The sequence below is a fragment of the Pristiophorus japonicus genome, chromosome 5, assembly GCF_044704955.1.
Source record: "Pristiophorus japonicus isolate sPriJap1 chromosome 5, sPriJap1.hap1, whole genome shotgun sequence".
In the NCBI taxonomy this organism is placed as follows: Eukaryota; Metazoa; Chordata; class Chondrichthyes; family Pristiophoridae; genus Pristiophorus; species Pristiophorus japonicus.
The window spans coordinates 57,796,001-57,819,538 of NC_091981.1; the positions used below are offsets into that span (position 1 = coordinate 57,796,001).

At 45.2% G+C, this 23,538-nt stretch overlaps 1 protein-coding gene across 1 annotated transcript in view; it reads right to left on the reverse strand.

Annotated features, from left to right (window-relative positions):
* Window positions 1-23,538, reverse strand: part of LOC139264356 (N-acetyllactosaminide beta-1,6-N-acetylglucosaminyl-transferase-like) — a 90,717-nt gene that overhangs the window by 12,397 nt on the left and 54,782 nt on the right. The gene's annotated exons all lie outside the window — the stretch shown is intronic.

Consider the following 23,538-nt stretch of genomic DNA (forward strand, 5'->3'; position numbering starts at 1 on the left):
CACTGAAGCCATGCCCCCACCCCCCTGTAGACCGCATGAAAGGACCCATGGTGGCATGATAGCTGCAAGAGTCTTACGTCAGGATCTCATCAATGATTGCTTTGCCTGAAAGAACATTGGTGTTATTTACAAGGCTGACACACTGCTGGGTGTGCAGGTCATACATCAATCGTGGACATCACCTTGGTGACAATTAAAGTTTAAGTTGATTGAAGTTAAGTGTCATTATACCTTTTGATGTTAAGGAATCACCAGCTTGTAACGATGCAGCTATCTGAGCCAATGCGCTACAAGGTTTTGTTAAATAAAAAACATATAAACCGAACATTAGTCTGAAATCATCAGCATTTCTGTTCAAATCAACCCTTCCCCCCCACTCCCCACCGCCCCCGCTTCTCCTCCCCACCCCTACCCTTTCCCCTTTCACTCCGGACTCCAAGCCGCCTGGCCGAGGGACTCCTCAAATGATGCTTCATTGGGGTGGCGGGGAAAGGGTGTGGTGGCTGAAACACTGCTTGGATGAATACAGGAGAGGGCGGTCCTGAGGTGGGAATGTGCTCCGAGCCAGAAGCAAGATGTTGCTCCTGGCTCTCATGTGTCGTTGGCAATGGGGGTGCGGCATCTTGGGTTGCAGTGCCATGCTCCGGGACCACTGGGAGCCCTCTGCCACCAGTGTTCCTGACTACCAGTTGCAGGGCCCCCTCCATCCCTTCCATGTTATATCTTATTTGTTGGACAAAAATTCAGTGGCAACTATGTTCTTGGTGCTTAGTGAGCTTTTTGCTGCTGGTGAATCTCCCTCGTGCCTCCCACAACATCCAGACAAGCACACACCACAGCCACACATGCTTTCAGTGCCTCTGAGCTTCCTCTCTATCTCCTCTTCAGCACATGTCATGATGACCCTTGACCTCCTGAATCACAGGAATCGTGCGTTGCCATGCCATTGCTAAGGACGGCAACACTTTATGGCAGAAGTTCAGAAAAATTTTATGCTACCGCCCATTTCATATCGCTCACGGTAATGCCCATTTTCAAAAATGGAGACTAGGTGCTTTGAGAATGGGCAAGAAGCTGGTGATCTGAAAACCCTTTTTTACCACCCACACCAAAAATATCGCCCAAGAACAAAAGTGGAGGTTCTAGCCCTTGGTGTTCTTGGACAGATTTGTGTGCTCCTTTGGAAGTGGCTAAATAAGTTGCAATGAATGGTGAGACATAAAGGTACCTCCTCCCCACCCCACCCCACCCACAATGGTGATGAGTGTGAAAAGAATGGCTTGGGCATTATAGGGATGCTTTATGGTGCTGGTGTGGGGTGATGTCAACCTGATACATCATGTGGCATCCAGGGTGTACAGCGTCGTGAAGTTAATCTGGCCATGGTGAGGCATGTGGTCGGGTGCTGATACCTTCTGTCCTGTGCAGCATCAGGTGATTGCAGAGAAGGTTGGTGGCGTTGTTGGTACTGCTGGTGTGCCTGGTGCTGCTGGTTTTGGGGCTGATAGTTGTGGGATTCTGAGGACCAAGATAAGGGAATGTAAAGGGAATCCATGCTGATGGAGTAGATGTCAGGTGAAGTAGAGGTGACAGAAGCGATCTGTCAATGGTGAGAGAGGTTATGAGGTCAGACTGAATGGAAACTTGTGTAAAGACTTGTAGCATGGTGAATGCAGCGAGGAAGAGCTTGTGGCCAAGGGAAGACATCTAAGGTGGAGCTTTTACTGAGTTGTCGACTCAACAGCTGATTCAATGGCCACTGAACTCCCACATCAGCTTAACAGATGTGGTCCACAAAAGTGTGAACCCAGTGGGCAAGCATGTACAATCAAAAGGTGAGCTCAAATGCATTGTTAATGATCTCTAAACAAGGTCATAATGACATGAATTGGGTCCCCCTGCTACTGCGTGTCAGATCTGCTCAATGCTGACAGACCCGACATTGGGAAAGGTGCGTGGCGGCAGGATTCACAGCGGGATCCAGACCCACTGGGGGAAAAGAAACACTTTCCCACCCAACCTGCCACCGATCGTGCTCTCTGAACACCAATATTTCAGAGTTTCTCACCAGTTAAAATTATTCTGTTGTTCTATTCTTTCTACCAAAGTGAATAAGAACATAAGAAATATGAACAGGAGTAGGCCATATGGCCCCTCGAGCCTGCTCCACCATTCAATAAGATCATGGCTGATCTGATCAAGGACTCAGCTCCATCTCGCTGCCCACTCCCCATAACCCCTTATCCCTTTATCGTTTGAATAAATTTAAGACAGAAATAGACAGTTTCTTAATGTCTCAGCTTCCATAACGCTGAGGCAGCGACTTCTACAGATTTACAACCCTCAGAAGAAATTTCTCCTCATCTCTGTTTTAAGTGGGCGGCCCCTTATTCTAAGATCATGCCCTCTAGTTCTAGTCTCCCCCATCAGTGGAAACATCCTCTCTGCATTAACCTTGTCAAGTCCCCTCATAATCTTATGTCTCGAAAAGATCACCTTTCATTCTTCTGAATTCCAATGAGTAGAGGCCCAACCTTTCCTCATAAGTAACCCCCTCATCTCCGGAATCAACCTAGTGAACCTTCTCTGAACTGTCTCTAAAGCAAATATATCTTTTCGTAAATATGGAAACCAAAACTGCATGCAATATTCCAGGTGTGACCTCACCAATACCCTGTATAGCTGTAGCAAGACTTCCCTGCTTTTATACTCCATCCCCTTTGCAATAAAGGCCAAGATTCCATTGGCCCCCCTGATCACTTGCTGTACCTGCATATTATCCTTTTGTGTTTCATGCACAAGTATCCCTAGGTCCCGCTGTACTTTGCAATCTTTATTTATTTAAATAATAACTTGTTCTTTGATTTTTCTGCCAAAGTGCATGACCTCGCACTTTGCAACATTATACTCCATCTGCTAAATTTTTGCCCACTCACTTAGCCTGTCTATGTCCTTTTGCAGATTCTTTGTGTGTCCTTCTCACACATTGCTTTTCCTCCCATCTTTGTATCATCAGCAAACTTGGCTAAGTTACACTCAGTCCCTTCTTCCAAGTTCTTCCAAGAATAACCTCACATTTCCCTACATTATACTCTGCCACCTTATTGCCCACTCACACATCCTGTCTATATCCCTTTGCAGGCTCTTGAGTCCTTCTCACAGCTTACTTTCCTACCTAGCTTTGTATCATCAGCAAATTTGTATACATTGCACTCAGTCCCTTCATCGAAGTCATTAATATAGATTATAAATAGCTAAGGCCCAAGCACTGATCCTTGTGGCACCCCACTAGATACAGCCTGCCAACTGGAAATTGACTCATTTATCCCTACTTTCTATCCATTAACCAATCCTCTATCCATGCTAATATATTTCACCCAACCCTATGATTGTGTTCGCCGTGGTTCAGTGGGTAGCACACTCGCCTCTGAGTCAGAAGGGCGTGGGTTCAACTCCCACTCCAAGGACTTGAGCACATAAGTCTAGGCTGACACTCCAGTGCAGTGCTGACAGAGTGCTCCATTGTCAGAGATGTTCTTTTTCTCTCAGGTGGACATAAAAGATCCCATGGCACTATTTCGAAGAAGAGCAGGGGTGTTATCCCCGGTGTCCTGGGACAATATTTATCCCTCAATCAACATAACAAAAACAGTTTATCTGCTCATTATCACATTGCTGTTTGTGGGAGTTTGCTGAGTGGAAATTGGCTGCCGCGTTTCGCACATTACAACTCGATAAGTACTTAATTGGCTGTAAAGCACTTTGAGATGTCCGGTGGTCATGAAAGGCACTATATAAATGTAAATCTTTCTTTATCTTGTGTAGCAACCTTTTATTTGGTACGTAATCGAATGCCTTTTGGAAATCTGAATATACGACATCCACTGGTTCCCCTTTATCTACTCTGCTACTTAAATCCTCAAGAAACTCTAATAAATTTGTTAAACACGATTTCCCTTTCATAAAACCATGTTGAATCTGCCTAATCATATTATGATTTTCGAAGTGCCCTGTTACCACTTCCTTAATAATAGATCCCAGATTTTCCCAATGACTGGAGTTAGGCTATTTTCTCTCTTCCCTACTTCACAAATCCATGCTGACTCGTCTCTGACCAGCTCAATTAGTCCAAGTGTTCAAGTCATTCTGTTCTAATGGCAGATTCTAGTAACTTCACAAGAACTGTTGGTGGGCTGACAGGTCTGTAGTTACTCGATTTCTCTCTCCCACCATTCTTAGATCATGGAGTGACATTTGTAATTTTCCAATCCAACGGCACAAACGGGAAACAAGAGAGCTTTGGAAAATGATGACTAACAAGTCTGTAATTTGAACAACTTATTTTAATACCCTGGGTGTAACACCATCAGCTCTTGGAGATTTGTCTATCTTAAATCTCATTCTTTTCCCTATTATCAATTGTTTTACTTATATTAAATCGATTGAGTTACTCCCCCTGATTTATTTTTAGTTTCCCTTGGACCACTGGTATCTTGCCCTTTTCCTCTATGTGAAGACCAATTCAAAGTATTCTTTTAACAAGTCTGTCAGTTGTTTATTGTCGATTACAGCATCATAAAAACATAGAAACATAGAAAATAGGTGCAGGAGTAGGCCATTCGGCCCCTCGAGCCTGCACCGCCATTCAATAAGATCATGGCTGATCAATCCCTCAGTACCCCTTTCCTGCTTTCTCTCCATACCCCTGGATCCCTTTAGCCGTAAGGGCCATATCTAACTCCCTCTTGAATATATCCAATGAACTGGCATCAACAACTCTCTGCAGCAGGGAATTCCATAGGTTAACAACTCTCTGTATGAAGAAGTTTCTCCTCATCTCAGTCCTAAATGGCCTATCCCTTATCCTAAGATTATGTTCCCTGGTTCTGGACTTCCCTAACATCGGGAACATTCTTCCCGCATCTAACCTGTCTAGTCCCTTCAGAATCTTATACGTTTCTATGAGATCCCCATTCATCCTTCTAAACTCCAGTGAATCGAGGCCCAGTTGATCCAGTCTCTCCTCATATGACAGTCCAGCCATCCCTGGAATCAATCTGGTGAACCTTCACTGTACTCCCTCAATAGCAAGAACGTCCTTCCTCAGATTAGGAGACAAAAACTGAACACAATATTCCAGGTGTGGCCTCATTAAGGCCCTGTACAACTGCAGCAAGGCCTCCCTGCTCCTATACTCAAATTCCCTCGCTATGAAGGCCAACATACCATTTGCCTTCATCACCGCCTGCTGTACCTGCATGCCCACATTCAGTGACTGATGAACCATGATACCCAGGTCTCGATGCACCTCGCCTTTTCCTAATCTGCCGCCATTCAGATAATATTCTGCCTTTGTGTTTTTGTCACCAAAATGGATAACCTCACATTTATCCACATTATACTGCATCTGCCATGCATTTGCCCACTCATCTAACCTGTCCAAGTCACCCTGCAGCCTCTTAGCGTCCTCCTCACAGATCACACCGCCACCCAGTTTAGTGTCATCTGCAAACTTGGAGATATTACACTCAATTCCTTCATCGAAATCGTTAATATATATTGTAAAGAGCTGGGGTCCCAGCACTGAGCCCTGCGGCACTCCACTAGTCACTGCCTGCCATTCTGAAAAGGACCCATTTATCCCCACTCTCTGCTTCTTGTCTGCCAACCAGTTCTCTATCCTCATCAGTACATTATCCACAATACCATGCGCTTTGACTTTGTACACCAATCTCTTGTGCGGCACCTTGTCAAAAGCCTTTTGAAAGTCCAAAAACACCACATCCACTGGTTCTCCCTTGTCCACTCTATTAGTTACATCCTCAAAAAATTCCAGAAGATTCGTCAAGCATGATTTCCGTTTCATAAATCCATGCTGACTTGGTCCGATCCTGTCACTGCTTTCCAAATGCGCTGCTATTTCATCCTTAATGATTGATTCCAACATTTTCCCCATTACTGATGTCAGGCTAACCGGTCTATAATTACCCGTTTTCTCTCTCCCTCCTTTTTTAAAAAGTGGTGTTACATTAGCTACCCTCCAGTCCATAGGAACTGATCCAGAGTCGATAGACTGTTGGAAAATGATCACCAATGCATCCACTATTTCTAGGGCCACTTCCTTAAGTACTCTGGGATGCAGACGATCAGGCCCTGGGGATTTATCGGCCTTCAATCCCATCAATTTCCCGAACACAATTTCCCGCCTACTAAGGATATCCTTCAGTTCGTCCTCACTAGACCCACTGTCCCCTAGTACATTCGGAAGGTTATTTGTGTCTTCCTTCGTGAAGACAGAACCGAAGTATTGGTTCAATTGGTCTGCCATTTCTTTGATCCCCATTCTAAATTCACCTGAATCTGACTGCAAGGGACCTATGTTTGTCTTCACTAATCTTTTTCTCTTCACATATTTATAGAAGATTTTGCAGTCAGTTTTTATGTTCCCTGCAAACTTCCTCTCGTACTCATTTTCCCCCTCTTAATTAAACCATTAGTCCTCCTCTGTTGAATTCTAAATTTCTCCCAGTCCTCAGGTTTGCTGCTTTTTCTAGCCAATTTATGCCTCTTCCTTGGCTTTAACACTATCCTTAATTTCCCTTGTTAGCCACAGTTGAGCCACCTTCCCCGTTTTATTTTTACTCCAGACAGGGATGTACAATTGCTGAAGTTCATCCATGTGATCTTTAAATGTTTGCCATTGCTTATCCACTGTCAACCCTTTAAGTATCCTTTGCCAGTCTATACTAGCCAATTCACACCTCATACCATCGATGCTACCTCTCCTTAAGTTCAGGACCCTAGTTTCCGAATTAACTGTGTCACTCTCCATCTTAATAAAGAATTCTACCATATTATGGTCACTCTTTCCCAAGGGGCCTCGCACAACAAGATTGCTAATTAGTCCCTTCTCATTACACATCACCCAGTCTAGGATGGCCTGCCCTCTAGTTGGTTCCTCGACATATTGGTCGAGAAAACCATCCCGAATATGCTGCAGGAAATCCTCCTCCACCGCATTGCTACCAGTTTGGTTAGCCCAATCAATATCTAGATTAAATTCGCCCATGATAACTGCTGTACCTTTATTGCACACATCCCTTATTTCTTGTTTGATGCTGTCCCCAATCTCACTACTACTGTTTGGTGGTCTGTACACAACTCCCACTAGCGTTTTCTGCCCTTTGGAATTCCGTAGCTCCAGCCATACCGATTCCACATCATCCAGGCTAATGTCCCTCCTTACTATTGCATTAATTTCCTCTTTAACCAGCAACGCCACCCCGCCTCCTTTTCCTCTCTGCCTATCCTTCCTAAATGTTGAATACCCTTGGATGTTGAGTTCCCAGCCTTGGTCACCCTGGAGCCATGTCTCCGTGATGCCAATTACATCATATCTGTTAACTGCCATCTGCGCAGTTAATTCTTCCACCTTATTCCGAATACTCCTCGCATTGAGGCACAGAGCCTTCAGGCTTTTCTTTTTAACACACTTTGTCCTTTAGAATTTTTCTGTAATGTGGCCCTTTTTGCTTTTTGCCTTAGGTTTCTCTGCCCTCCACTTTTACTATTCTTCTTTCTATCTTTTGCTTCTGCCTCCATTTTATTTCCCTCTTTCTCCCTGCATAGGTTCCCATCCCTCTGCCATGTTATTTTAACTCCTCCCCAACAGCACTAGCAAACACTCCCCCTAGTACATTGGTTCCGGTCCTGCCCAGGTGCAGACCGTCCGGTTTGTACTGGTACCAATGTCCCAGGAATTTGAATCCCTCCCTGCTGCACCACTCCTCAAGCCACGTATTCATCTGAGATATCCTGCGATTCCTACTCTGACTAGCACGTGGCACTGGTAGCAATCTTGAGATTACTACTTTTGAGGACCTACTTTTTAAATTTAGCTCCTAGCTCCCTAAATTCATCTCGTAGTACCTCATCCCGTTTTTTACCTATATCATTGGTACCTATATGAACCACGACAACTGGCTGTTCACCCTCCCTTTTCAGAATGTCCTGCACCCGCTCGAAGACATCCTTAACCCTTGCACCAGGGAGGCAACATACCATCCTAGAGTCTCGGTTGCGGCCGCAGAAACGCCTATCTATTCCCTTTACAATCAAATCCCCTATCACTATAGCTCTCCCACTCTTTTTCCTACCCTCCTGTGCAGCAGAGCCAGCCACGGTGCCATGGACTTGGCTGCTGCTGCTCCCCCCTGATGAGTCATCCCCCTCAACAGTACCCAAAGTGGTGTATCTGTTTTGCAGGGGGATGACTGCAGGGGACCCCTGCACTACCTTCCTTGCACTGCTCTTTCTGCTGGTCATCCATTTACTATCCGGCTGTGTACTCTTTTCCTGCGGTAAGACCAACTCACTAAACGTGCTATTCACGTCATTCTCAGTATCGTGGCTGCTCCAGAGTGAATCCACCCGCAACTCCAGTGCCGCAATGCGGTCCGTCAGGAGCTGGAGATGGATACACTTCCCGCACACAGTCATCATAGAATTTATAGCACAGAAACAAGTCATTTGGCTCAACTGGTCTATTCCAGTTTTTATGCTCTATGTGAGTCTTCTTCCACCCTACTTCATCTAATCCTATCTGCGTATCCTTCTATCACCTGTGTCCTTCTTTAATGGGCCCATACTTCCCTTAGCCAATCTCTTTCTCTCAATATATGTATAAAGACTTCTACTGTTAGTCTTGGTTTCATTAGCAAGTTTTTTTTCCGTATTCGCTTTTGTCAGCTCTTAATATTTTATTTGTATCCTTTTGTTTCTTTTTATAGCTCTCGTAGCATGCTGGATTTCCACTTCTCTTTGCATTTGTGTAAGCCTCTTCTTTTAACTTTTTACCGTAGCTTACATCATTTGTTGACAATGGTTCCTAACTACACCAGTGGAGATTTTGCCTTTTACAGGTATGCACTAGTCTTGTATTGTACCAAATACTCCTTTGAATACCTTGCAAGGTTTGTTTGTCGGTTTTCAAAATCAGATGGGGTTTTGCTTTTACAAAAAGGCAAACAAATTTTCCCTCCAACCTGGCTGAAACCTCAGAAACCTGGCTGAGGGATAATGACAGCGTCCTGCTAAATGAAGCCTCCCTGCCTAGCTATACTTTCCTCAGGTGATAGAAGGATACGCAGATAGGATTAGATGAAGTAGGGTGGAAGAAGACTCACATAGAGCATAAAAACTGGAATAGACCAGTTGAGCCAAATGACTTGTTTCTGTGCTGTAAATTCTATGACGACTGTGTGCGGGAAGTGTATCCATCTCCAGCTCCTGACGGACCGCATTGCGGCACTGGAGTTGCGGGTGGATTCACTCTGGAGCAGCCACGATACTGAGAATGACGTGAATAGCTCAGACTGTCGCAGTGGTGGTGTGATTCTTGTCACCAAATCACACCTTGGTCAGTCCCCCTACTCTTCTGGCACTGTCTCCTCCTTTGAGCACCTCACCTTGTTCCACCCCATCACCTCTCATTTAAAATCCTCATTCTCAACCGCACACAAAAGTACCATAAACATTTTCTCACTGAGATAGCTTCACTGCTTTCCTCCCTCAGCCTCTGCACCAAATGACTTCTCATCCTCAGTGATTTCAACCTCCATCTCAATTCATCATACTCTCTCTCCTGAGTTCACTGCCCTCCTATCCACCCTTAATCACTCCCTCCAGGTGAACTCCCCAACTCATTCATGACCACCTCCTCAACCTTGCCATCTCATCTCATGTGGCCTCGCTACTCCCATCATGTCAATCACAGACAAGGTCATCTCTGGCCACTTCCTTCCATCGCACTCCACCCACATCCCCCTTCCCCCTCCCAACTCTACTTCCTTCTGTGTCCACCCCGGAAAAAATTCTCTCCCAACTCACTAACAACTGCCTTTTCAAAATCCCAACTGTCCAGTCTTTGGCCCTCCATTCACCATATTTCTGCAGCTACTGATCTGCTCTACCATACCCTCATCACCACCTTTTATGCACTAGTCCCCATTAAAACCATTACTCTCACTCACCCTGGCTGTTCTCCCTGGTTCAGTCCTCATCTCCACTCCCTTATGTCCAAGGGACGCAGATTTAAACGGATATGGCGGACAACTGGTTTTGCCATTCAGTGCCAGATCTGGCTGGACCACAAAGCACTATAGGGTTCTGCTCTCGTCTGCCAAAATTGCTCACGATTCCAGAATCATCATAGGCAGTCCCTCGAAATCGACTTGCTTCCACTCTAAAAGTGAGTTCTCAGGTCCAGTCCAATGCGGGAATTACAAGTCTCTAACAGGTGGGGCTGAATGGTTGAAGGAAAGGATGGGTGGGGAGCCTAGTTTGCCGCATTCTCCTTCTGCTGTCTGCGCTTGGTTTCTGCATGATCTCGGTGATGAGACTCGAGGTGCTCAGCGCCCTCCCGGATGCTCTTCCTCCACTTTGGGTGGTCTTGAGCCAGGGATTCCCAGGTGCCAGTGGGGATGTTACACTTTATCAAGGAGGCTTTGAGGGTGTCCTTGAAGCATTTCCCCTGCCCACCTGAGGCTCGTTTGCCGTGTAGGGGTTCTGAGTAGAGCACTTGCTTAGGGAGTCTCGTGTTAGGCATGCAGACGATGTGGCCCAGCCAACAGAGCTAGTCGAGTGTGGTCAGCGCTTCAATGCTGGGGATGTTGGCCTGGGCAAAACCCCAGCCCTGCACAAGGTAGAAAAGGCCATCCGTCAGCTCAAGAACAACAAGGCATCAGGAGCAGAAAGAATCCCCACTGAGGCACTAAAGCACTATTGGCATGAATGCATGACCTCATCTCCCTTATCTGGAAGGATGAGAGCATGCCGGGAGATCTCAGAGATGCTGTAATTGTGACCATCTTCAAAAAAGGAGACAAGTCCGATTGCGGCAACTACAGAGGAATCTCCTTGCTGTTGGCCACTGGGAAAGTCATCGCAAGAATCCTCCTCAATCGTCTTCTCCCTGTGGCTGAAGAGCTCTTCCCAGAGTCACAATGCGAATTCCATCCACATTGCAGGGAAATGTAGGGAACAGCATCAACCCTTGTACATGGCCTTCTTTGACCTCACAAAGGCCTTTGACGTTGTCAATGGAGCTTCCTCACTATTACAGGATCATTCTGGAATGCAAAGATAATCCCTAGCTTCTTTTCTCTACTAAAAACCGTCTTCTTAAACCCCTCTCCCCTCCAACAACGTGCAAGGAGCTCATGGACTTCTTCGAGACAAAGATTGAGACCATCTGATCAGCTGCCACTGACTCTTCCCTTCCTTCCCCTAGCCCACAGGGCCAAACTTCTGATACTGAACTCGCATCTTTCTCCAGTTTCCATCCGATTTCCCCTCATGCAGTCTCTGAATTCATCTTGCCCATGAGACCCACTTCCTGTTCCCTTGACCCTATTCCCACTAAACTACTGATCACCCAACTTCCTTTTCTCGCTCCCATGTTAGCTGATGTTGTTAACGGCTCTCTCTCTCTCACCTCAGGTACTGTCCCATCTCCTTTAACCATCATCACCCCTTTCCTCAAAAAAGAACCTTCGACCCCTCTGTCAAACTGCAAACTTACCGTCCCATCTCCAACCTCCCTTTACTCTCCAAAGTCTTTGAATGTGTTGTCTCCTCCCAAATCCGTGCTCATCTTTCGTGGAATTCCACGTTTAAATCCCTCCAATCAAGTTTCCGCCCCTGCCACAGTACCAAAACGACTCTTATCAAAGTCGCAAATGACATCCTATGTGACTGTAACAAAGGAAAACTATCCCTCCTCATCCTTTTCAACCTGTCTGCAGGCTTTAACACGGTTGGTAACACTATTCTCCTCCAACATCTCTTCACCGTCGTCCAGCTGGGTGGGACTGCACTCGCCTGGTTCCATTCTTATCTAGCTAATCGTAGCCAGAGAATCACCTGCAATGGCTTATTTTCCTGCTCTCGCATAATTAGCTCTGGTGTCCCCCAAGGATCTATCTTTTCTTCCCCCCACATTTCTTATCTACTTGCTGCCCCTCGGCGACTTCATCCGAAAACACGTCAATTTCCACATATATGCTAATGACACCCAGCTCTGCTTCATCACCACTTCTCTTGACCCCCTTCACTATCTCTAAATAGTAAAACTTCTTGACTGACATCCAATAATAGATGAGCAGACATTTCCTCCAACTAAATATTGGGAAGACCGAAGCCATTGACAAACTCTGTTGCCTAGCCACCGACTCCATCCCTCTCCCTAGCATCTGTCTGAGGTGAACCAGACGGTTTGCAAACTTGGTGTCATATTTGACCCTGAAATGGGCTTTCGACCACATATCCATGCCAATAACTAAGACCGCCTACTTCCACCTCCATAACATTGCCCGACTCCGTCCCTGCCTCAGCTCATATGCTGCTGAAACCCTCATCCATGCCTTTGTTAGCTCTAGACTTGGCTATTCCAATGTACTCCTGGCTGGCCTCCCACCTTCTACCCTACATAAATTTGAGGTCAAACCAAAACTCTATTGCCCGTGTCCTAACTTGCATCAAGTCGCGTTCACCCATCACCCTTGTGCTCGTTGACCTTGTAAGAGAAATTTGGCATTGGGGTACCAGCGGGGCAAGGGTTAAAGTGCTGATTCCTGCACCGACCCATAAGGAGCTAAAAGGCCTCTCTTCGGCCTTGTACCAATGCTCCAGAAGTTATCAATTCAATAATATTCTGACAAGATACGATGTGAGAACCTAAACAGACATTGATAAGACCTTGCGAAGAGACCCGAGATAGACTTCATGGCACCAAAGGAAATGTATAACAAATTCCAACCTAGAGATACCATTCTGGGAACGGTCTAAGATGGTCACGAGATCATGGCCCGTCAGTCAGAGCTCATGACCTGTCATAGAAACAGAGAAAATAGGTGCAGGAGTAGGCCATTCGGCCCTTCTAGCCTGCACTGCCACTCAATGAGTTCATGGCTGAACATGCAACTTCAGTACCCCATTCCTGCTTTCTCGCCATACCCCTTGATCCCCCTAGTAGTAAGGACTTCATCTAACTCCTTTTTGAATATATTTTAGTGAATTGGCCTCAACAACTTTCTGTGGTAGAGAATTCCACAGGTTCACCACTCTCTGGGTGAAGAAGTTTCTCCTCATCTCGGTCCTAAATGGCTAACCACTTATCCTTAGACTGTGACCCCTGGCTCTGGACTTCCCCAACATTGGGAACATTCTTCCTGCATCTAACCTGTCTAAACCCATCAGAATTTTAAACGTTTCTATGAGGTCCCCTCTCATTCTTCTGAACTCCAGTGAATACAAGCCCAGTTGATCCAGTCTTTCTTGATAGGTCAGTCCCGCCATCCCGGGAATCAGTCTGGTGAACCTTCGCTGCACTCCCTCAATAGCAAGAATGTCCTTCCTCAGGTTAGGAGACCAAAACTGTACACAATACTCCAGGTGTGGACTCACCAATGCCCTGTACAACTGTAGCAACACTTCCCTGCCCCTGGTACTCAAATCCCCTCGCTATGAAGGCCAACATGCCATTTGCTTTCTTAACCGCCTGCTGTACCTCCATGCCAACCTTCAATGACTGATGTACCATGACACCCAGGTCTCGTTGCACCTCCCCTTTTCCTAATCTGTCACCATTCAGATAATATTCTGTCTCTCTGTTTTTACCACCAAAGTGGATAACCTCACATTTATCCACATTATACTTCATCTGCCATGCATTTGTCCACTCACCTAACCTATCCAAGTCGCTCTGCAGCCTCATAGCATCCTCCTCGCAACTCACACTGCCACCCAACTTAGTGTCATCCGCAAATTTGGAGATACTACATTTAATCCCCTCATCTAAATCATTAATGTACAGTGTAAACAGCTGGGGCCCCAGCACAGAACTTTGCGGTACCCCACTAGTCACTGCCTGCCATTCTGAAAAGTCCCCATTTACTCCTACTCTTTGCTTCCTGTCTGACAACCAGTTCTCAATCCATGTCAGCACACTACCCCCAATCCCATGTGCTTTAACTTTGCACATTAATCTCTTGTGTGGGACCTTGTCGAAAGCCTTCTGAAAGTCCAAATATACCACATCAACTGGTTCTCCCTTGTCCACTCTACTGGAAACATCCTCAAAAAATTTCAGAAGATTTGTCAAGCATGATTTCCCTTTCACAAATCCATGCTGACTTGGACCTATCATGTCACCTCTTTCCAAATGCACTGCTATGATACCCTTAATAATTGATTCCATCATTTTACCCACTACCGATGTCAGGCTGACCGGTCTATAATTCCCTGTTTTCTCTCTCCCTCCTTTTTTAAAAAGTGGGGTTACATTGGCTACCCTCCACTCGATAGGAACTGATCCAGAGTCAATGGAATGTTGGAAAATGACTGTCAATGCATTCGCTATTTCCAAGGCCACCTCCTTAAGTACTCTTGGATGCAGTCCATCAGGCCCTGGGGATTTATCGGCCTTCAATCCCATCAATTTCCCCAACACAATTTCCCGACTAATAAGGATTTCCCTCAGTTCCTCCTCCTTACTAGACCCTCTGACCCCTTTTATATCCGGAAGGTTGTTTGTGTCCTCCTTAGTGAATACCGAACCAAAGTACTTTTTCAATTGGTCCGCCATTTCTTTGTTCCCCGTTGTGACTTCCCCTGATTCTGACTGCAGAGGACCTACGTTTGTCTTTACTAACCTTTTTCTCTTTACATATCTATAGAAACCTTTGCAATCCGTCTTAATGTTCCCTGCAAGCTTCTTCTCGTACTCCATTTTCCCTGCCCTAATCAAACCCTTTATCCTCCTCTGCTGAGTTCTAAATTTCTCCCAGTCCCCGGGTTCGCTGCTATTTCTGGCCAATTTGTATGCCACTTCCTTGGCTTTAATACTATCCCTGATTTCCCTTGGTAGCCACGGTTGAGCCACCTTCCCTTTTTTATTTTTACGCCAGACAGGAATGTACAATTGTTGTAGTTCATCCATGCAGTCTCTAAATGTCTGCCATTACCCATCCACAGTCAACCCCTTAAGTATCATTCGCCAATCTATCCTAGCCAATTCACGGCTCATACCTTCAAAGTTAGCCTTCTTTAAGTTCTGGACCATGGTCTCTGAATTAACTGTTTCATTCTCCATCCTAATGCAGAATTACACCATATTATGGTCACTCTTCCCCAAGGGGCCTCGCACAACGAGATTGCTAATTAATCCTCTCTCATTACACAACACCCAGTCTAAGATGGCCTCCCCCCTAGTTGGTTCCTCGACATATTGGTCTAGAAAACCATCCCTTATGCACTCCAGGTAATCCACCTCCACCGTATTGCTTCCAGTTTGGTTAGCCCAATCTATGTGCATATTAAAGTCACCCATTATAACTGCCGCACCTTTATTGCATGCACCCCTAATTTCCTGTTTGATGCCCTCCCCAACATCACTACTACTGTTTGGAGGTGTGTACACAACTCCCACTAACATTTTTTGCCCTTTGGTGTTCTGCAGTTCTACCCATATAGATTCCAAATCATCCAAGCTAATGTCCTTCCTAACTATTGCATTAATCTCCTCCTTAACCAGCAATGCTACCCCACCTCCTTTTCCTTTTATTCTATCCTTCCTGAATGTTGAATACCCCTGGATGTTGAGTTCCCAGCTCTGATGATCCTGGAGCCACATCTCTGTAATCCCAATCACATCATATTTGTTAACATCTATTTGCACAGTTAATTCATCCACCTTATTACGGATACTCCTTGCATTAAGACACAAAGCCTTCGGGCTTGTTTTTTTAACACCCTTTGTCCTTTTAGAATTTTGCTGTACAGTGGCCCTTTTTGTTCTTTGCCTTGGGTTTCTCTGCCCTCCACTTTTCCTCATCTCCTTTCTGTCTTTTGCTTTTGTCTCCTTTTTGTTTCCCTCTGTCTCCATGCATTGGTTCCCAACCCCCTGCCATATTAGTTTAACTCCTCCCCAACAGCACTGGCAAACACTCCCCCTAGGACATTGGTTCCGGTCCTGCCCAGGTGCAGACCGTCCGGTTTGTACTGGTCCCACCTCCCCTAGAACCGGTTCCAATGCCCCAGGAATTTGAATCCCTCCCTGCTACACCACTGCTCAAGCCACGTATTCATCTGCGCTATCCTGCGATTCCTACTCTGACTAGCACGTGGCACTGGTAGCAATCCTGAGATTACTACTTTTGAGGTCCTACTTTTTAATTTAGCTCCAAGCTCCTTAAATTCGTTTCGTAGGATCTCATCCCTTTTTTTAACCTATGTCATTGGTACCAATGTGCACCATGACAACTGGCTGTTCTCCCTCCCTTTTTAGAATGTCCTGCACCCGCTCTGAGACATCCTTGACCCTTGCACCAGGGAGGCAACATACCATCCTGGAGTCTCGGTTGCGGCCGCAGAAACGCCTATCTATTCCCCTTACAATTGAATCCCCTATCACTATCGCTCTCCCACTCTTTTTCCTGCCCTCCTGTGCAACAGAGCCAGCCACGGTGCCATGAACTTGGCTGCTGCTGCCCTCCCCTGATGAGTCATCCCCCCCAACAGTACCCAAAGCAGTCTATCTGTTTTGCAGGGGGATGACCACAGGGGCCCCCTGCACTACCTTCCTTGCACTGCTCTTCCTGCTGGTCTTCCATTCCCTATCTGGCTGTGAACCCTTTCCCTGCGGTACGACCAACTCGCTACACGTGCTATTCATGTCATTCTCAGCTTCGTGGATGCTCCAGAGTGAATCCACCCTGAGCTCCATCTCCGCAACGCGGTCCGTCAGGAGCTTGAGGCGGATACACTTCCCGCACGTAGTCATCAGGAACACTGGTGTCGTCCCTGAGTTCCCACATGGTACAGGAGGAGCATAACACGTGACCGAGCTGTCCTGCCATGACTTAACCCTTTGATAAGCAACAACAATACTAAAGTTTACTCACTGTAAATCCGGAGTAGTTCTGATAAGCTAGTCCAATTAGAGAAGTAGCACTGATAAGGTAGTCCAATTAGAGATCTAGGGAGGTCTTATCAGGGAACGGAGGGGTTTCTGAAATGTATAAAAGTTGTATGATTGTGCGGTTCGGGGAGCAGCTCCACTCGCAGGCGGCTGTGATGAGGGATGTTCCCGGACGTTCATAATAAAGATCGTTATACTTTGCCATCCGTTTCTGTCTGCTAACTTCGAGAATTGCTACGTGGGCTGGGGCGAGCGTCGACCCTTTATATCAATGGGCCCGCTCGTGGGAAAAGAAGCCTTCCCTCTCCCCCATCAACATTTGGCACTGCGAGCAGGGTACGGACTTCCCAAACGGATCAATGACCCAGCTGTTGGGGTGAGTATGTTTTAATTTACCACCTTCAAGTTAGAGCTGTGACATTGTAAACCGCAAGGGAAGGACATCCGTACAAAAGAACCATCTGTAGTGAGTCCCGGAGGGACTGAGATGGAGGACAAGGATGATCTAGGGGTGAAAGGGGGTCAAAAGATGCATCCTAAAATGCACGCGTGGAGGTAGCACGGCAGTGCGAGGGTACGACGCAAGGGAAGATATAGAGGAAGGTCTATTGACCTGAAGCGGTACGAGCGCACGGTGCAGGGATGAGAGAGTGAGGACATAGAGACAACGTCCCGGCAGTGACGGGATATATTGACCCAAAGCGTGGCAGTACGAGTGGACGGCACCAAGGGAAGACATATAGATAGTGTCCTGCATACCTAACATGAATTTAAGGGAGTACCCAAGACCCACATAACCCCGAAGAAGATGGCTAACACGGCTATTAAAAAGGCGAATAAAACCAATCATTAATTGTAACTTGCGTAACTACGTAATGCCATAAAAAAGCTGATAGTGACAATCTTAAAAATAGAGCCGGCCAAACAATTAATAGGCTTTGTTGAATGAAGAGAGATTTTTGTGAATGTCTGTCGTTGAGTGAGAGTCATTGTGTGATTTTTTGACTGCGGAATGAATTGTTCATGTTTCTGAAAGCCTGTTTGGAAAAATAGTGCAGCTCCACCCACTTTTCCAAACAGAGTGAAAGTTTTTTTTTAAACCCTTTGTAGTGTTGTCCTGTATGTGGGAAGTTTTAAGACATTTTAAGTTAGAAACGCAGGTGTGGATTTATTCGGATAAAGATTGAAATTACAAAATTTGAGATATTAAGAGAAGGCACAGCAAAATACTGAGATGGATTAAAAAAAAATTATTAAATTAAATCTGATCTCAAAGAAAAAAGGAGGATATAAAACTAAAAGGTTTGGAAACATTCTGGTAATACTTTCAGGGATCAGGTCAAACTCCTGGGTGAGTGGTGAACTATCTGCAAAGGTGTAAAAGGGACTTTTGAAAAATGTTAAAACAGCAAGCTTTAGCAGTTTAGAAAAAAACATTGTAACGACCTTGAAACTGGAACCTTTTGAGATAATGAAAAGCAGCCCTCAAAGCCTACGTGCTAGACTCCGTTCTAGTTATGGAGAAAAGAAAAAGATAAAGAAGCCACTTTGAAAGTAAACAAATTGAATGAATTTGAAAGAAGATTGTCTGATGATTTTAAATTAACAAATTTACGGAGTCATGAGCCCTCCGTGTAAAATACAAAACCTAATTTGAAGAAAGGTGATCTGAAAAAAAAAAGACGTAATGCACTAATTAGGTGCTGGGAAAAAAAGGGGGTGTTTGCGATGGAAAAAGACATATCTTACAAAATACTAGTTGATATCGGCTGTTAAAAAGATATTGGTTTAATTGGGAAAAAAAAGAATTTGAAGAGATAAAAGACACTCTCCATTAATAATGATTTTAAATTACGAGAAAGTTTCACTGCAGTTTGAAAGATTTCCAAAATGTACGTTGTTTATCAAGAAAAGTCCCGAACAGTCTAAACAAGCAGAAGGTTTTGAAAATAACGAGGAGAAAAGATCTAAGCTATGCGAACTCAGCACAGAAAGAAAAAAAACTGGGAATCTTACTGAATTTTAAAATTCTTATAGAAAATGGAACTGGCACGGATGTTTAGATTTTGTGCTGAGAGAGAAATAAAACAAGATTTGCCCAGTGAACAGGACCGAAAAAACCCCCCGAAATGTTGGAATGTATACAGGTTGTGTGAAAATTGGATTTCAGTAAACAAAATAGCTATTAAAAATGTGTGGTCTTGTTTTAAATCAATTAAAAAAATCTTTGGCAAGTACTTGAATTAGAAGTTTAAAAAAAATTGGAGTTTAATCTAAAATGTCATCTTTCCTGATGAGAAGACTTTTATTATGATGGCTTTACTAATGATTTCTGCTGTTTTAACGGATTCCTAATTTCTAAGCAAGTTTTGAAGGCACAAGGACTTAAAAAAAGAATTTTTCGGATGATTACGCGAAGTCACGTAATGACATCAGGCTTTCTCACAAACCTGTCAAGGAGTTAACCCTTTCCATTGACAGCTGTTTTATACTGGACATTATTAATTTGGATTTCTTAATAGAATAAAAAAGACTCACCTAACAGATAGAGGAAATGGTGAGATAGTCAGAATAAAAATAAAACAGAACCAGCCTATGTAATAATACTCCCCTGATACAAATAAAAGAAAGATACTCAAACAAAAGAAATTCAAGAATTAAAAGCTAAGATAAATAAGCTGGAAGAGATTTTTTTTTAAACAGGGCCAGACGGATAGTGCAGTGCGCAGCCATAGTACCATCACCTATGGCAATAGAGCCAATGTACCCCACAGTGGGTAAGTGTAGTCCACAAACCCCAACCTAACCTTACCTCCGATTTCACAGAGTGACCGCAACATGCATGGATAAAAGATGAGTAGACCAGAAGCTAACACCTGGTGACGACCAGGCTATTTGTTTAAAATTTGCAGATAAAACACTCACCGAGATGGGACCGCAGCGACTACTTCAACTCTGGAGACTCAGGATACTGAGAACCTTAAGGCCCACGCAAGCACTGGATAATACAGATGGACTACAAGAGATATAGCACATGCAGGAAAGACACAACTACATGAACTAGCTTTGTTTAGTTTAACTGCTGAAATATGCATCCCAGCAGCCAAGGACTGGAGCAAGGACAGAACTTATTTTAACGCATGGCTATGTATAGTGTATTAAGTAAGGTTGTAATGCAGCAGGTTGCCGAAGCCATGGGCGTCAGTAGATTCCGAGGACAGGAGCAAGTTCATAGGACCAAAAGGGGAAGGGCGCAGAAATCCAACTGGATGGAATTTCAGTTCTAGAAGCTCATGCCTGGACGGACGAAGCTGCAAAACAAGCAGCCAAATCCACCCCGCAAGAAACAGAAGGGTGGGAACAGAACAGAGCAAAAGGGGGTGGAACCCCAGGATGTTTAGGAAAACTGGCCAATGGGATAAAATGAAGACCAAGGGAGGTCTCTGGAATATAAGGTGTATGTCCTGAAGCGTGACACGGTTACAACACGGAGAAGCCGGTATTGATCATGCGCAGCGCAAACAAGAAGGAATACAACCTGAAAAGGGGGCGCGGATGGAGTGTGGAGGAAAGATGACAATAAAGGTCCGGCTGGGACACCAAACACGCCCAAAAGGACCCTGGGAAGCCCTATCACTGCCCCGACAACCACCCTGGGGACAACAACTCTTTCTAGCACAACCACGCAAGTCCCCCCATAAGCCCATAAAGACTGCAGCCAAAGGGGGGTTAGTAATAAAAGAATCTAAAGAAAAGATATAATTTGGGGTGCGTCAGTGACTACTTAACCTAAAGAATATCATTTTTCCTAGCTTCTGTGGGAATGAAACTATAAGTCTATACCAGAACCTGACACAACGGATCCTTGAAGGCCCGGAACCCACTACCCTGAGATCTAATGTCAGAAAGGGAACAGGGCAAGGTCGAACAAAAAGGGGAATACTGGAAACACTAGGCACGGGTTATGTGGCAGGGGTTACGACGATGAATTCCATAGACGTGTATGCAATATACGACCGGGTTAACAACTTAATGGCGTAGTCTTGAGGGGTTTATTGGGGAGGGACTTGGATAACCAAGCCCTACAAGCGCGGTTGGAAGATGGCGCGGAAGGGGAACTGTTACAAGTGGCCCATACATTACAGAAGCATGCCAAGACAAATTTGATCCATGCAATGGGGAACGACATAAGTAAACGATTACAAGCTGAGATAGTTTGCTCCGGGTATGGGGCCTGGATTAAGTGAAGTACAACATAACTTGGAGCAACTCCAGAATGGGGACATAGCAGATTGGATCCCAAACAGCATACTTAACAATTGGACTCTAGATAAAAAAATGAACAACACGTGCGAGGTACGAAGGAATAGTCACGCATGGGTGCCAAATTTCAGATGTATTACTGGGCGGGTGAATATGATCAGATTTATGTTGTCCATACCACAGTATGATGTAACAAGGGAGACCCCTTATACCAGATTGATAATATTGGTGAAGTGAGAAACCAAACTCGGTTGCGTTACCATCAGCCTGCCAGACGGGTGGTTAAAATTAATAGTACCAAAGTCATTGACATAACTGACTGCTATAAAATTAACCAAGTGGTTTTATGTCGAGGTACGTCATGAAGGACGAATGATGATTGCAGATTCCACCAAATAAACGGATGCATGCTGAGTATCACTCCTCTCGAACACGATTCCGAAACAATCGCTGCTCCACAAGGGAATGGAGATTTGATGCGTGAGCACAGGAGCAGCCAAGCTAATGATTAAGACCAGGAGAGGAGTCACCCCCTGTGTCATCACCAACCCTAACTTCTGTTTCAGGCCCATGGGAAAATTAGACATAAATGGATACCACATACATCCCAAGACAACGGAAATCATCCACGGAACGGTCACGGATACCCTCCGAGAGGGGTACAATGAGGCGGTATGGGAACCGCAAGGCACCGGAATTAAATGAGGAACAATTAAGTTTGGTGCAAGGAATCCAGAATCAAAGACGACAGTATATCCAGCTGATGGAAGAAGTAGACAACCTACAGAGAGACACTAACGCGATGCTGGCTGATCAGCTCTGGTACTCAAAGCTATGGGACATTGGACTTGATATTCAAATTCACCCACGGATAAAGAATAATATCATATGTACTTGTAGTAATACAGGGCCTGGTTCGGATGGTCATGATGGGATTAACATGTGCACGAATTAAACAGGTCAAACGATACGTCAGGGCACGCACTATGATTAAGGCCATAAGGGATGAAAATTTAAGCAGTCCTACAGAAAGGACTTACTTTTATATAACTCTGCGGGAAAGGTCTCAGGAGGTCCCGAAGATTGGGAGATGGCCACCCAGGTGAACGGACCTATCTGGAACTTGCCTGCAGGGAGATAGTTATTGGGAAATATGGCCAGCTTGGCGTATAACCAAGGGCGAAAAGGGGGGAATTGTAAGAGAAATTTTGCATTAGGGGTACCAGCGGGACAAGGGTTAAAGTGCTGGTTCCTGCACCGACCCATAAGGAGCTAAAAGGCCTCTCTTCGGCCTTTATCAATTCAATAATATTCCGACAGGATACGATGTGAGAACCTAAACAGGCATTGATAAGACCTTGCGAAAAGACTCGAGATAGACTTCATGGCACCAAAGGAAATGTATAACAAATTCCAACCTAGAGATACCATTCTGGGAACGGTCTAAGATGGTCACGAGATCATGGCCTGTCAGTCAGAGCTCATGACCTGTCAATCCGGAGTAGTACTGATAAGGTAGTCCAACTAGAGATCTAGGGAGGTCTTACCAGGGAACGGAGGGGTTTTTGAAATGTATAAAAGTTGTATGATTGTGCTGTTCGGGGAGCAGCTCCACTCGCAGGCGGCTGTGATGAGGGATGTTCCCGGACGTTCGTAATAAAGATCGTTATACTTTGCCATCCGTCTCTGTCTGCTAACTTCGAGAATTGCTACGTGGGCTGGGGCGACCGTCGACCCTTTAGATCAGTGGGCCCGCTCGTGGGAAAAGAAGCCTTCCCTCTCCCCCATCAACAACCTACATTGGATCCCAGTTAAGCAGCCCCTCAATTTTAAAATGTTTATCCTGGTTTTCAAATCCCTCCTAGGCCTCGTCCCTCCCTATCTCTGTAATCTCCTTCAGCCCCACAACCCCCCCGAGATATGTGCGGTGCTCTAATTCTGCCCTCTTGAGCATCCCTGATTATAATCGCTCAACCATTGGTGGCTGTGCCTTAAGCCACCAAGGCCCTAAACTCTGGAATTTGCTCCCTATATCTCTGCGCCTCTCTACCTCGCTTTCCTCCTTTAAGAAGCTCCTTATAAACTACCTCTTTGAACAAGCTATTGGTTGTCTGTCCTAATTTCTCCTTAAGTGGCTCAGTGTCAAATTTTGTTTTATAACACTGATAATAGTGTGGATTCTGTGGAAAGATAGCCAGTGAAGTACTGGGTTTCACTGCAAAGCCTGCCATGCTCATTAGCCTGCCAATACTCCCCACTAGGTTCACACATAATGGGGCAGAAATCCCGGCCTCCTG